Source organism: Uranotaenia lowii, chromosome 2, assembly GCF_029784155.1.
Source record: "Uranotaenia lowii strain MFRU-FL chromosome 2, ASM2978415v1, whole genome shotgun sequence".
Lineage (NCBI taxonomy): Eukaryota > Metazoa > Arthropoda > Insecta > Diptera > Culicidae > Uranotaenia > Uranotaenia lowii.
The window spans coordinates 12,008,291-12,023,619 of record NC_073692.1 but is presented as its reverse complement, the minus strand read 5'-3'; the positions used below and the strand labels follow the sequence as shown (position 1 = coordinate 12,023,619).

At 32.9% G+C, this 15,329-nt stretch overlaps 2 protein-coding genes across 3 annotated transcripts in view; both read left to right on the top strand.

The window, feature by feature from the left end:
- Nucleotides 1-15,329, top strand: part of LOC129749421 (beta-1,4-glucuronyltransferase 1-like) — a 324,450-nt gene that overhangs the window by 224,226 nt on the left and 84,895 nt on the right. The window lies entirely within an intron of this gene.
- Nucleotides 1-15,329, top strand: part of LOC129749418 (beta-1,4-glucuronyltransferase 1-like) — a 175,269-nt gene that overhangs the window by 120,009 nt on the left and 39,931 nt on the right. Inside the window, exon 2 of the mRNA XM_055744392.1 lies at nt 12,574-12,802. The gene's annotated coding sequence lies outside the window, so the exon portion shown is untranslated. The remainder of the gene's footprint in view (nt 1-12,573; nt 12,803-15,329) is intronic.

The window sequence follows — 15,329 nt, the reverse complement described above, 5'->3', positions numbered from 1 at the left end:
AATGACAAAAATGACAAAAATGACAAAAATGACAAAAATGACAAAAATGACAAAAATGACAAAAATGACAAAAATGACAAAAATGACAAAAATGACAAAAATGACAAAAATGACAAAAATGACAAAAATGACAAAAATGACAAAAATGACAAAAATGACAAAAATGACAAAAATGACAAAAATGACAAAAATGACAAAAATGACAAAAATGACAAAAATGACAAAAATGACAAAAATGACAAAAATGACAAAAATGACAAAAATGACAAAAATGACAAAAATGACAAAAATGACAAAAATGACAAAAATGACAAAAATGACAAAAATGACAAAAATGACAAAAATGACAAAAATGACAAAAATGACAAAAATGACAAAAATGACAAAAATGACAAAAATGACAAAAATGACAAAAATGACAAAAATGACAAAAATGACAAAAATGACAAAAATGACAAAAATGACAAAAATGACAAAAATGACAAAATTTTCAAAAAACACAATTATGACAAAAAACACAATAATGACAAAAATGACAAAAATGACAAAAATGACAAAAATGACAAAAATGACAAAAATGACAAAAATGACAAAAATGACAAAAATGACAAAAATGACAAAAATGACAAAAATGACAAAAATGACAAAAATGACAAAAATGACAAAAATGACAAAAATGACAAAAATGACAAAAATGACAAAAATGACAAAAATGACAAAAATGACAAAAATGACAAAAATGACAAAAATGACAAAAATGACAAAAATGACAAAAATGACAAAAATGACAAAAATGACAAAAATGACAAAAATGACAAAAATGACAAAAATGACAAAAATGACAAAAATGACAAAAATGACAAAAATGACAAAAATGACAAAAATGACAAAAATGACAAAAATGACAAAAATGACAAAAATGACAAAAATGACAAAAATGACAAAAATGACAAAAATGACAAAAATGACAAAAATGACAAAAATGACAAAAATGACAAAAATGACAAAAATGACAAAAATGACAAAAATGACAAAAATGACAAAAATGACAAAAATGACAAAAATGACAAAAATGACAAAAATGACAAAAATGACAAAATTGACAAAATTGACAAATTTAACAAAATTAACAAATTTAACAAAATTGACAAAATTGACAAAATTGACAAAATTAACAAATTTAACAAAATTGACAAAATTGACAAAATTGACAAAATTGACAAAATTGACAAAATTGACAAAATTGACAAAATTGACAAAATTGACAAAATTGACAAAATTGACAAAATTGACAAAATTGACAAAATTGACAAAATTGACAAAATTGACAAAATTGACAAAATTGACAAAATTGACAAAATTGACAAAATTGACAAAAATGACAAAATTGACAAAATTGACAAAATTGACAAAATTGACAAAATTGACAAATTGACAAAATTGACAAAATTGACTAATTTGACAAAATTGTCAAAATTGTCAAAATTGACAAAATTGATGAAAATGTCAAAACTGACAATAATTACAAAATTGACATAATGGACAAAATTGACAAACTTGACCAAAATGACAAAATTGACAAAATTGACAAAATTGACAAAATTGACAAAATTGGCAAAATTGACAAAATTGACAAAATTGATTCAATTGATAAATTGACAAATTTGAAAAATATGACAAAAATTACAAAATTGACAAAATTAATGGAACATTGCAAGAATTTCAAAAACTTCAAAAGTTACAAAAATGTTTTAAATTACAAAAATTCCAAAAATTACAAACAATGACAAAATTTTTATTAAATGACAAAATTTACAAAAATATCAAAAATTACAAAAAATACAATAGTTACAAAAATTACAAAAAATGACAAAATTTACAAAAATTGACAAAAATTACAAAAATTGACAAAAATTTCAAAAAATTGAGGAGATTTGAGTCAGAGTCTTGTGCAATTATCTTGCAAACTCAGAACATTTTACTTCCAGCCAGTTATAGAGGAATAGTTAAATGCCTTAACGTCAGACAACTAATCAGTAAGCTCATTAAAATCGGAAGGTGTGAACTATGCTAAAGTGGCTATGACGTGTCCAAAAAACTTACCTCCCACATTGTTTCTGCAACAATAACTTCATCAAACGGCAACAACATCAAAGACACGGTCATGAGCATTAACCCCGACTACAAGATATTGAGCCGCGTTAAGTGGTTCGCACAATTAGACACATTCCTAGCTTAGCGGGTAGGTTTCACTCACTTAAGTTCGATCATTTTTCATTTGACTAATGTTAATTGTGACACCTTAATCTGGAACTCATAACTATGTCAAACATTATTGACAAATTTAAAATTCCAAATAACAACTTCAAAATTGTTCAAACATTGAAAACAACTTATTTGTTGAAGTCAAATTCCATCAAAATGTTTGAAATTGATCAGAAGCCAACTGTCCGTCACACAATCGAAATCGCCGACTTCCGTTTAATTTTAAATCTGTCACAAATTACACCGCCCGTTTTAGAATATCAAACCCGGGAACAATTGTGGACCTCCAATTGAACAAATCGTTTGTTGGCACAAATAGCTAGACTTCAATCAGTGATGGAATGGATCGGGTGCTGAAAGTGGCAGCAGGAAGAGGAGAAAAGTCTCATTATCGACAATTTTCCAACTGACATCGAGCTCAGGCAGCTCAGCAACAAATGCCCATTGGCCATCATGGAAAAACGTGCTGACAGTAACTCGATACCTAAAATAACCTTTCTATTTTGTGATCTGAGAAATGACAATAATGTACCTCAACTCAATAGCTAAACGAAGCGGCAAGCTAGAGGAACATCTAAACACAAATTCGTCGGTTCAATTATCTCCGGTCATTTGGGCTCGGACCTCGGTTCCGTGTCCAGGTGTAATCGACGGAGCTTGGAAAAGTTTGAAAGCCTTCCGAGGGGGGAACGCACGTGGTCAACAACGATTTCAACCGACGAAAATCAACATCAACAACGACCGTAAACATACATAAATACATACATGTGTTGAGCATGTCCAATGGCCGGTGACCCTGTCGTCTGTTACAAATCGTCTTCCAGGCTTTCAGCTCTTCAATGACCTGGTCAGGTGTGGATCAATACATCCATTGAACTGGCAGCCTACTTTGACGGGGTCATCGGAGAGCACTCAATTTAGGAAAGCACAAACAGAAGACGAGATTAACCGGCTTGCTTTGTCGTTTTACAGAATCAGAAGAGGTCAGACTACAAATGTCGAAATCATAGTAGACTGTGCCATTGCAAGCGAAAATTAAGGCTCCGCTGTAAGCAAGTTAAAATGATCCAATAAAGTTTCATAAAATATTCGATTTTGGAAAGAGTTTGTGATAATATGCTCAAACCTAATAGGCACCCAAGGCGAAATGATCACCTCTTTTGTCTACGGAAGTTGGTATTTTGTTAAACAATTTGGACAATAATTTCTTGGGTAAACCATTTTTCTAGTAGGTATTTTTTAATGCAGTTGAAAGATGTTTTCTGCGAAATAATTCACCCAGAAAGAGTTTTTTATAAGTTTCAAGTAAACATGCATACCATTTACTTAAAGTTGGTACTGGAGGAGTAAGCCATGACTTTTGGGCAACGCACGCGTTTTTGTTTTTGTCCCGCGAAAATTTTAATAAAATTTAATAAAAGTAGAAATTTTAGAACGAATTAGTGATAAATGTTGGGATAAGTGACCGGTGAATGTTCCCGAAGTAGTTTTTGGTCTGTTTAGAACGCTGAACCTGGTACGGAGAGTGATGAGCATGCATACATCCTGATCCATTTGATGTTACGGGAAGGCTGGTTGTTTTTTTCCAAATTATTGGGTGGTTTGATAAGTGATGTGATTAAGTGAAGGTTCCCAATATGTTTAAAAAGGAATGAGAAGTGAAAATATTGGGAAAATACTTTTTCAAACGTGGAATTCCCTCAAATTCAACTATGTCTGCGGAGAAAGGGGCTAGTACTATGCCCTCCAGGACCATCCAACGAAAGCAGTGATGAGCCAAAACAAGTGGTTTGATCGGAGAGATGTTCAAGATAAGTCATTTTTGTTTATTTATACATTTAATTAACTAATTAGACAATTCTATTAATGACAAGTAGTTACCGTGCCAATTTTGAAAATTCTAATGTTTTGAATATTCGAAAAATGACGTTGGAAAATTTCACCGTCAACTTGTGTTAGAACTTCTACACAAGTCAGGTTGCATGTCGAAAGGTGTGTTTCCCCACTACTCAAAGCCCAAGAAGCTTCCAATTGTTACCACATACTATCATTTACAAAGTGGCGTTAGTGTGACATCTCATTCTAAAAATTTTAGAACTGTTTTTTATATGAATGCAATTTACTACCCTAAAATAAGTTAAAATTCTTCGTTAAAATACTTCAACACAAATAATCAAATATTCCAAGAAAAACATTCACATTTCAAAGTACAGGAATGTTTGTGTTGGAATATCCTGATTTGTTACAGTGGTAACATTTCAATAGTAGTTTAAGACCGATTCGGGCTCATTGGCAGTTGAAGTGAAAGCAGATGATTAATGGGGCGCTTTGAAGGTAATATAATTTATATATCACTATTTAATAAGGATTAAATTTTTGAAAAAAATCTTTCGAGCTGTAAATAAACCTCGAAAGATTTTATGTTCGATTAATGTTTTTCGTTTCTCTTTTTATTTTCAAGAGCGAGTAAAGGCGCTTTATCCTTGGTCGATGACCAGAAATGATTTTACACTGAAATCCAAAACAACCATGAAAAACAATTCTTAGAATTTCTAAATCCATTCATTGCTCACTTAATATTTTTTAAATGATTTTATTCGTAAGTTTTGTGATTTCTGTGTATAAAATAAATCATTTCCAGCCGCAGGAGAAAGGTTCTAGCTATTGGTGAAGTTGCTTCACATTATGCATGGATTTTTCATCAAGAAGCATTTTTCTTAGCATGCTTCCAACGATACTGCCCATTTGAAACGTATGGTACTGGTGGTCCACGTTTCTTCTGTTCCTGTGTTCCAGATGTCTCTGCGTTCTCTGCTCCATGGTAGGCCCAACCATTTTATGTTTTTGATCATTTTAATGTTGTTATGTTAAAATGATGAAAAGCATAAACAAAGACAAGAAGAATAATAACGTACTCTTATTATTCTTTGGGACTCAGACATAAGTTCTGGCTGTGGAAGTACGATTAGTGATTAGTGATTAGTGATACCATTTACTTAAAGTTGGTACTCTGCACTTCATTCAGTATGAGTCCATCGACACGACCAAGTCCCTTTTATAAGATGCACAACAATCGATTCCAATCTAGTTGAGTGCCTACCCGCTGAATGACACTTTTTCACCGGCTCATGCCAACAATATCAGCAACTGCAGCAGCAACAAAATAAGATAACAGCAGTTGATGTTGTGTACTTTTCCAAACAACAACAGGACAGGACAGACATTAGGGAGCACCAGGAACAAGAAAGAATAGGAAGAAATACCCTTTCGGAAAACAACCGAGCGAGGCCAAACTCTGGGGCGCACTTGTACTCCGAACAATTAATCCACCCTCCATGTAACCAAATGAATGAAGTTCGGTCCGGTTTTGTCAGTTTCCAGGTTGATTTCCATACGAGTAGGAAATTGGTCCGTTTGTATGTTCAAAATTAATCCAACGCCCTCACACCCATCAATGTACTGTATTCAGTCTTCACGAAAACACGTACCAAGTTCAACTTGTGCGCGAAATTCCAGGCGCAAGTTTTCTCTGCACTTGCACGCAATCTTGAACTTCGGTTTAGCTCGAACCTGAACTCGAGCACATTTATTGCACTCGTGTGCGCGCCCCGATGTTCGTACCCTGGTTCGCTTCGGGTTCGTACCGAGTTTTGTACTCACTCATAGTGGCTGGATTTAATGTATCTATGTATATGAATATGCCATGCCTGGATGTTAAATGCGGTATGGATTGTTTTCATTTTTTGAAGTTATGTATGGGTGGTAAAATCGACTGAATTGATTGGTTTTTAAATGATTATTTTTCCCTTGGCCAAAAAACGGACCTGATCAGATCTTAATTTGAGAGATTTTCAAGCTTAGTTTCAATACGTATTGAAAAAAAAAAATATTGAAAATTTGCTTTCTGGAGCTAGGTTGTTTTCGGAAAACCGCTGGTTTGATTGAATGTTTGAGATGTGACGATTCATCACTCGCTTCAAACCTGGTATAACAGTTTTTATCTTTTTAAAGCATCTCAAAATACTCACATGAAATTAAAAAATAAACTCATATGTCAAAATATATAAAAATTCAATGACGATAAATGGAAAACAAATAATCAAAATGATACAAATGGTAAAATGAAAAAGATACAAAGATGGTGTCACTGTCCAAAACGACAAAAAAAAACTTATAACAAAAAATATAAAATCTATGAAATGATAAAAAATGGCATAAATATGAAACTCACAGGTGCTAAGTTGCAATTTAGGAGTTGGGTTATAAGGATTTCGTAGCGGTAAGATGTTTAACTTCTTTTAACTTTACTTTTAAAATTCCATTTATTTTTTCCTGATTAACTAACAAGTGATACTTGAATCTTTTAATTATTAACTGCTTTTATCGCATTGTTGTAAGCTATCAACGATCACTGGAGATCATTTATGAATTCACTCGTCTAAATAACTATAATTGATAGAACACAATACGTATGATTCTGAAAAGGCATTGATTAACAGCTTAACTCTGCCCAAGGTTCGCCAAATCTACAGCATTATGGATAATCAGGCAAACACAATTCGGAAAAATTATAGTCACCAATATTCTTTTGTACATTATTTATGGACTGTGTAAGTTAAAATATTTGAAATAATTGTAAACAAAAATAAAGCCAAAAAATGTTTTTTCCCAACAAAACTTAAGTTGAAAAAATATAATTTAGGAACACTATATAAAAAAAAGAATGCTTTTTGGAAAAAAACTACAAAATCAGGTTGGCATTGACGTGTTTTGTTTTATAGACCAGTGTCTTTAAGAACGACTCAATTTGAAAAAAAAAATCCTGGTTTAGCAGATTTAAGTAAGAGGCAGTATAATAGTGATTAAGCCTCAAAACGATTGAAAACTAATTTAAAATTGGAAAGTCGAAAAAATTCAATACAAAATAAAAAACATTGAGTTTTAATTCAAATTTCAAATTTAAAATTTTAATTACTAAAAAATTCAAGAGATCTAATTTAAATTGAAATTTCAGATTCAAAAGGCTTTTCTAGTCGCGGCAATATCCAGATGGAGATAACAAATATTTAACGAAAAATTTGTAAATTCGTGCCTTGACAGCTTATAAAGCCATTGATAGGTAAACTTAAGTAAGTAAAACTTTTTAAGGAAATATTTCTGAAATGAAAAAAAAAATATTTTGGATGTTTTCTGACGTATTTTTATGTAATTTTGTTTCAAACCTCTCAACATTTATTTCACACATTTAAAAAGATAATTTAAATTGAAGATGTGTTTTGCAATTGTGAACTATTATTTGGAAATGAGATTGTGAACATAGAACAAAAAAATAAACTTTAATTGCAAACTTTTAATCACTTAAACTTAAGTTTAAAAAAAATGTGTTTATGTTCTCGTTCGTGCTCTTTCAAAAGTTCCTTTTTAAAAATAGAGCAAATTGCATTTTTAACATAAGCACTTTGTTGAGAAGTCTAAAAATACTAAAATACTAGCAGTGAAATTATTAATGCGTACACAATTAATTTGGCAATTAAAAAATCTATTGCTAGTTTGCAGCACTACAAACGCCTGATTTTTTGTAGTTTAAATGAGTAAAATGATAAAACATGATATTTCATTACGCTGATTTTATAGCAAAACAATAAAATCAGCGTAATGAAATTAAGTGAGATTTCAAAACATACTTATTAATCTTTTTTTTAAGATTTATTCGGTTAAGTTTTAGCAATAAAAATTGATATTTTTATTATTTATTAAAATCTGAAAATTAAAAAAAAACGATGCAAAATAATGTGTGTGCTTGAATCGAGTTTAAACAATAATGGGTTTTCTTTCAATATTTTTTATTCTAAAAATAATAATGTTTTACACTTTAACTCAAATTTCTAATGCGAATTATCGTTAGTAAAACTTGTCTTTCAAGTCAAAATTTACAATATTTTTATTCAGCTTATTATATAATATTCAAAGGAAAATTGCATAGAAATTCTCAATATTAACCATTTATTGAATTTCTTAAAGGTGATACTTCAATTAAATGTGTTGAATTTAGATTAATACTTACCGGCCATATTGACGGAAAATTATTCACACCACACAATCACTTCCGAATAAAACAAACCATCACCTAAGCTCGAACGCTTGCACTTTTCTCAATCCAGTCGACCAATCTTCACGGCACTACGGACGGCACGGAAAGCACAGAATGAGCTTGATGTTTCCAACTCGACCAATCTTTACGGCACTACGGACGACACGGCAGCTTGATGTTTCCACTTTACGCCTCGACTGCTGGCTGTACCGAGATTTTGAACATGGGTACGCGCCCAGATTTGCACATGAGCTCGAACTTGCACTCTGAACTCGAGTGCGTGTGAGTTTAAATGGGTGCGTGTTGAACTTGCACACAATAATTCGTGTACAAGTAGGTACACGAACTTGCATGAACATCGAACTCATGTTGCACCGTGAAGACTGACTGTATTTGAAATTAGATCGGCAAACGTCCTTGTTTGCTCATGATGGGAACAGAATGGTTCAACTATTTCCAAAAAAAATAAAAAATACAATTTTTCACGTTTCGAAATTTCACTGATCTTTTTCAAGGATTCCTTATCAATCAAAACGTAATTTTGGGAATATTGTTACCAGAAAAGTGTTAGTTTAATTTTACAGATTATTTCTTCGATGAATCATTCCAACGTTTTAAAAACTCGGAATAGGGTTCGACACATTCAAATTAAAATCCCCTTCTCGGGAGATTTACTCCTTCAGGAGTCCTGTCCCTGTAATGTCTGGTACGTGGAAAGTGAGGCAGGCTCTCTAGAATTTGCGGCATACTGGTTTGGAGAGCTGTGGTCCAGCCAGTTCTAGGAAAAACCAACCGAATGCAGCCCCGAGCTCGAGTTCGGCCAAAAGTTTTGCAACCCTCCGATCCATAAATCACCCTAAATGCGCCAAAGGTGAGAAGGATGGAGTGTAAATTACGATTCCACAACCTCCCCCAGAGCTGCGAAAACTTTTGCAACCAGACAGCTTTGCAAGCGGCTTTGGATCGAAAAATGCATGACTTGTGTGAAAACTGACACATGTTCCGATAGGGGTTTTTTTTCATGCCGATGGTGAGCGACGCACTTTTGACCTTTTCCGGGGAGACGAGTTCCGGACCAACGACACGACGATTTCCCCGAAGGAAGTTTTTACGGGAAGAGTTATCCCGGAAAATCGAATTTGCATGTACATTGTACGATTATGCATGGTGTGTTGATTTCAAAACCCTTGTAATCCAATGCATAGGTAATTCATTGTCTGGGCGGAGAATTTCGCAATTGTCTTTAAAAACTCCTGAAAAAAAACTAAAAAAAATCGAACTAGAGGCGAGAAGAACAATACAAACGATAAAGACGATAAAGACGATAAAGACGATAAAGACGATAAAGACGATAAAGACGATAAAGACGATAAAGACGATAAAGACGATAAAGACGATAAAGACGATAAAGACGATAAAGACGATAAAGACGATAAAGACGATAAAGACGATAAAGACGATAAAGACGATAAAGACGATAAAGACGATAAAGACGATAAAGACGATAAAGACGATAAAGACGATAAAGACGATAAAGACGATAAAGACGATAAAGACGATAAAGACGATAAAGACGATAAAGACGATAAAGACGATAAAGACGATAAAGACGATAAAGACGATAAAGACGATAAAGACGATAAAGACGATAAAGACGATAAAGACGATAAAGACGATAAAGATGATAAAGACGATAAAGACGATAAAGACGATAAAGACGATAAAGACGATAAAGACGATAAAGACGATAAAGACGATAAAGACGATAAAGACGATAAAGACGATAAAGACGATAAAGACGGTAAAGACGATAAAGACGATAAAGACGATAAAGACGATAAAGACGATAAAGACGATAAAGACGATAAAGACGATAAAGACGATAAAGACGATAAAGACGATAAAGACGATAAAGACGATAAAGACGATAAAGACGATAAAGACGATAAAGACGATAAAGACGATAAAGACGATAAAGACGATAAAGACGATAAAGACGATAAAGACGATAAAGACGATAAAGACGATAAAGACGATAAAGACGATAAAGACGATAAAGACGATAAAACAATTTTATCAATTCTGACAATTTTGACAATTTCGACAATTTTGACAATTTCGACAATTTTGACAATTTTGACAATTTTGACAATTTTGACAATTTTGACAATTTTGACAATTCTGACAATTTTGACAATTTCGACAATTTTGACAATTTTGACAATTTCGACAATTTTGACAATTTTGACAATTTTGACAATTTTGACAATTTTGACAATTTTGACAATTTTGACAATTTTGACAATTTTGACAATTTTGACAATTTTGACAATTTTGACAATTTTGACAATTTTAACAATTTTGACAATTTTGACAATTTTGACAATTTTGACAATTTTGACAATGCTGACAATTCTGACAATTTTGACAATTTTGACAATTTTGACAATTTTGACAATTTTGACAATTTTGACAATTTTGACAATTTTGACAATTTTGACAATTTTGACAATTTTGACAATTTTGACAATTTTGACAATTTTGACAATTTTGACAATTTTGACAATTTTGACAATTTTGACAATTTTGACAATTTTGACAATTTTGACAATTTTGACAATTTTGACAATTTTGACAATTTTGACAATTTTGACAATTTTGACAATTTTGACAATTTTGACAATTTTGACAATTTTGAAAATTTTGAAAATTTTGACAATTTTGACAATTTTGACAATTTTGACAATTTTTACAATTTTGACAATTTTGACAATTTTGACAATTTTGACAATTTTGACAATTTTGACAATTTTGACAATTTTGACAATTTTGACAATTTTGACAATTTTGACAATTTTGACAATTTTGACAATTTTGACAATTTTGACAATTTTGACAATTTTGACAATTTTGACAATTTTGTCAAATTTGACAATTTTGACAATTTTGACAATTTTGACAATTTTGACAATTTTGACAATTTTGACAATTTTGACAATTTTGACAATTTTGACAATTTTGACAATTTTGACAATTTTGACAATTTTGACAATTTTGACAATTTTGACAATTTTGACAATTTTGACAATTTTGACAATTTTGACAATTTTGACAATTTTGACAATTTTGACAATTTTGACAATTTTGACAATTTTGACAATTTTGAAAATTTTGACAATTTTGACAATTTTGACAATTTTGACAATTTTGACAATTTTGACAATTTTGACAATTTTGACAATTTTGACAATTTTGACAATTTTGACAATTTTGACAATTTTGACAATTTTGTCAAATTTGACAATTTTGACAATTTTGACAATTTTGACAATTTTGACAATTTTGACAATTTTGACAATTTTGACAATTTTGACAATTTTGACAATTTTGACAATTTTGACAATTTTGACAATTTTGACAATTTTGACAATTTTGACAATTTTGACAATTTTGACAATTTTGACAATTTTGACACTTTTGACAATTTTGACAATTTTGACAATTTTGACAATTTTGACAATTTTGATTTGACAGTTTGAATAGTTTTGCAATTTTTTTCACGGTTTTGAATCGAAAACATTTTTCCCGATTTGTAAATTTATCGTTATGTAAAGCATATAATTCGCAGGCCCTTGCTTGGTTTTGTTGTTTTATAATCAGCACGAATCGCCACCGAGCTTTTTTTTCTGAATGTCGCAGCCAGGGTTTGCAAAATGACACACACAAATAAACTTCGTAAGTCATAATAATTTTTTTCAGTGTTTTTTTTATGGTGAAAATAATATTGACTCATAAACCATGCAAACCATGTCAAATGGTCGTCGTTCACAAATCTTAAAGTTGTGTTCGTGTTCTTAAAATTTGTTGAAAATTATCTGACCAGGGTGACTTTTTTCGCTCACAAACATTTGCTTGTCGTCTGATTAATTTCCCAGTATTTTCATGTCCAGCATATGCTGACGAAACCAAAATCTGCTGTTATCACAAGACAAATGTCAGCACGTGCGTAAGCTACTCGTTTCGGGGAGATCCAAACCATAAATAACAGAAAGCAGAACATATAATGCCCGCGGCTTAGCTTCTTATCGTTTCTCCGCATTGTTGATACGACAAATATGTAGAAGCAGATGAAATTTTAATTAAAAAAAAAAAACAAAAAAATACACATTCACTAATTGCAGTTGTTTTTTTTTCTCTCTCATTTTGTTCTTTCCCAGAATCCGGACCATTTTTGTATGCCACTGGCGCTGGGTGTTTGGACATTTTTCGGTTCGCGCTGATTGAATTCGGCCAGGTGAAGATGCGCCCTCAAAGGGCAACCAAGTAGGCCATTTTCGCTAATGGTCGTAGGTTTTTTGAATCGTGTGTTCTGGAGGTGGTTTTAGTGAAGTTGCAGCAGCAGGCGTTGAGGTGGAAAGCGAGTGCTATGAAAAGCTGTATTTGGTGGTGAGTATTTTTTCTAAAACTGTTAGGTTGAATAGAACTTCTTTAAGCCCTCAATTCTACTGGATTCCAATCTGATCTTTATGAAGCAATTTTCTGGTCTCGTTTTGAGCTCCCGAATCAATCAATCGCTTCAAACCAAAACTACAAGGCCTACTAAAAAGCGCATCGTTTCATTAGTCTCACACGGCGTCGATTTAAGCCGACAATAAATCGTGTATGTACGTGATTCATTCGATTCCGTCGTTTGTCTTACCCTACCAAAACACTTTGGGATTCGCCCCAATCAGTTTCGCAAGTAGTGAATCGGATTTTGGGAAGAAAATTTGTTGTGACACATGAATGAACTTCTGCCTGACTGAATGGCTCAAAGGCTTGCCGGCAAATATCAGAACGCCAATGCCATCACCTGTGAGAAACAGGAATATGGGATCCAACATGGAAATTTACTTAGGGAAAACTGTGTCTTCTGGAGGCACTTTTCCAGTAGTGTGTATGAAGAACATAAAGCACAAATCATACGTAGTAGGCTTGTCGTCAAGCACTGAATTTTGATAGCCTTTATAGGGGGAAATGACAAAAATGACAAAAATATATCAAATGAATTTCAATATAACGATAAGCTTACATGAGACAAGCTTATTACTCTTTTTCATTTGGTGGTGTCTTGATCAACTCCAAAAAATTTGTCAACAAAAAACAGGGTATGAACGTTTAAGTTTCTCTAGCAAAATTGGAATCCATCCGACGTGTTGACGTTATTAACATTTCTGCTTTTAATTAGCGCCATTCGTTCGATTCATAGTAGATCATTGGAATCCCGCCATAATCACCAGATAAATTCCCGATAGAATATGCGGAGTTTGGTGACCCCGATTAACGGAGTGGACCACGCTGATAGTTTTTTGCCCTCCTTGAAAATCGAACCGAATTTTAAATGGGAGAAAAAAATTCTAGGGTACAAATTGGTCAAGCAGGCGATCACAGGAGGCCGCATGAGGCGATCATCATCTTAAGGGTAAAAAAAAAAACAAAAAAAAAAAGTGACCGATTATAGAGAGTCGCGAAACCGGTTCGCGCATCGGAAATTTGGCATATCTTGAGATGGAAGTGGAACGTTCCGCTATTCGGCTAATTTCTCCGCGAATGTTTTTTTTCCTGTTTTCCTGCTTGTTGGAAGCCAAAAAATCGATTGTTGTTGATTCGAAGCAAATTTGCATAGCAGACAGGATGCACGGGGAAAAAGGTACCATAAATTATAGTTTTACTGAGATTCCCGAAGAGATGAATGAGTTCTGAATAATAAAACTGATCTATTGGAAAAAAGCTTTTTTTCAAAGAATATAAAGCAACTTTTTGTAAGATCTAACCAACATTTTTAGTTGAGATATAACCAGGGTTGCGTTCAGTGGAATTCGTCCTTAATCCTCTTCTCGATGGCTTTAAAATTCTCGGAAACCAAGCGTGAAAGTTATAAGTTCATTACCATTTCATAGTAAATGAGATTACAACTTACACCCTATTCATCACGCCAAAGTCAAAGCAAATGAAGCGATTCCAATCAACCGCTGTATTATTCAGTAGCCAATTACGCGACAAGAAAATTTAATCATGATTCCCATCCACCCACTCATAGCTCGATGATGATGGACTTTCTTTTCCGCAGAATCGCACCTTAAAGAGCGATTACACTCCAAGTAGGCTCTTAAATTGCGACCAGCGAATGGACTGCTTGCTAGATAGGTCTAATTTTCCCCAGCATGGTTTCGTGCAATCAAAATTAGTCTCACGGTTAACAATCAAAGGAGCCATCGATTGCAAACGTCAGACACCCATAGACAGGAGACTGACCAAGTGAAGCGAACTAGATAGGTATCTACATATATTCAAGAGGAAGACATATTTCACAAATCGATCGTCATCTTCTAAAGAAAATGCAGATATCTGTATGCCACTTTAGACTAGTTTAGACATCCATCTTATGTGTGGCAACAGCTAGACGTTTTTTCTATGGAAAATTTGAACAAGGAAACTGTTTCATCTTCAGAAATTGAAAAGGGATCTAGAAAAAGTGTTTATTGAATTTTTTTTCCAATAGGTACTTGAACCAAAAGTTTGATAATTATGGGGAAATCAGGCGAGGCTGAATATTAAAAACAACACTCTGAACGAAGGAAAAAATAACGTATTTATTTTATTTCCCCCAAGCCCAAAGTAGTGGATAATAAAGAAAAAGCGGAAAATTTCAGCATCGAGTTCGGACAGTGATGGATTGCATTGCACCTGGAGCAAAGTTTTTTTTTAACATTTATGTTCCATACTGCGCACAGTCTGCAGTGCCACCAGCCATTTCGAGCTAGAATTCGAGTCTCGCTGGGATCGAACTTCGCGTTCTTAGAGGGAAATTTCAGATCAATATTCACCGCATCAAGATTTGAAATTGCGATTTTTCGTACTCTTATGTTGTTATGAAGTTTTAGAAATACACAGTAGTAGGCTGGCCAAACATCCAAGCAACTTCATTTTTGGA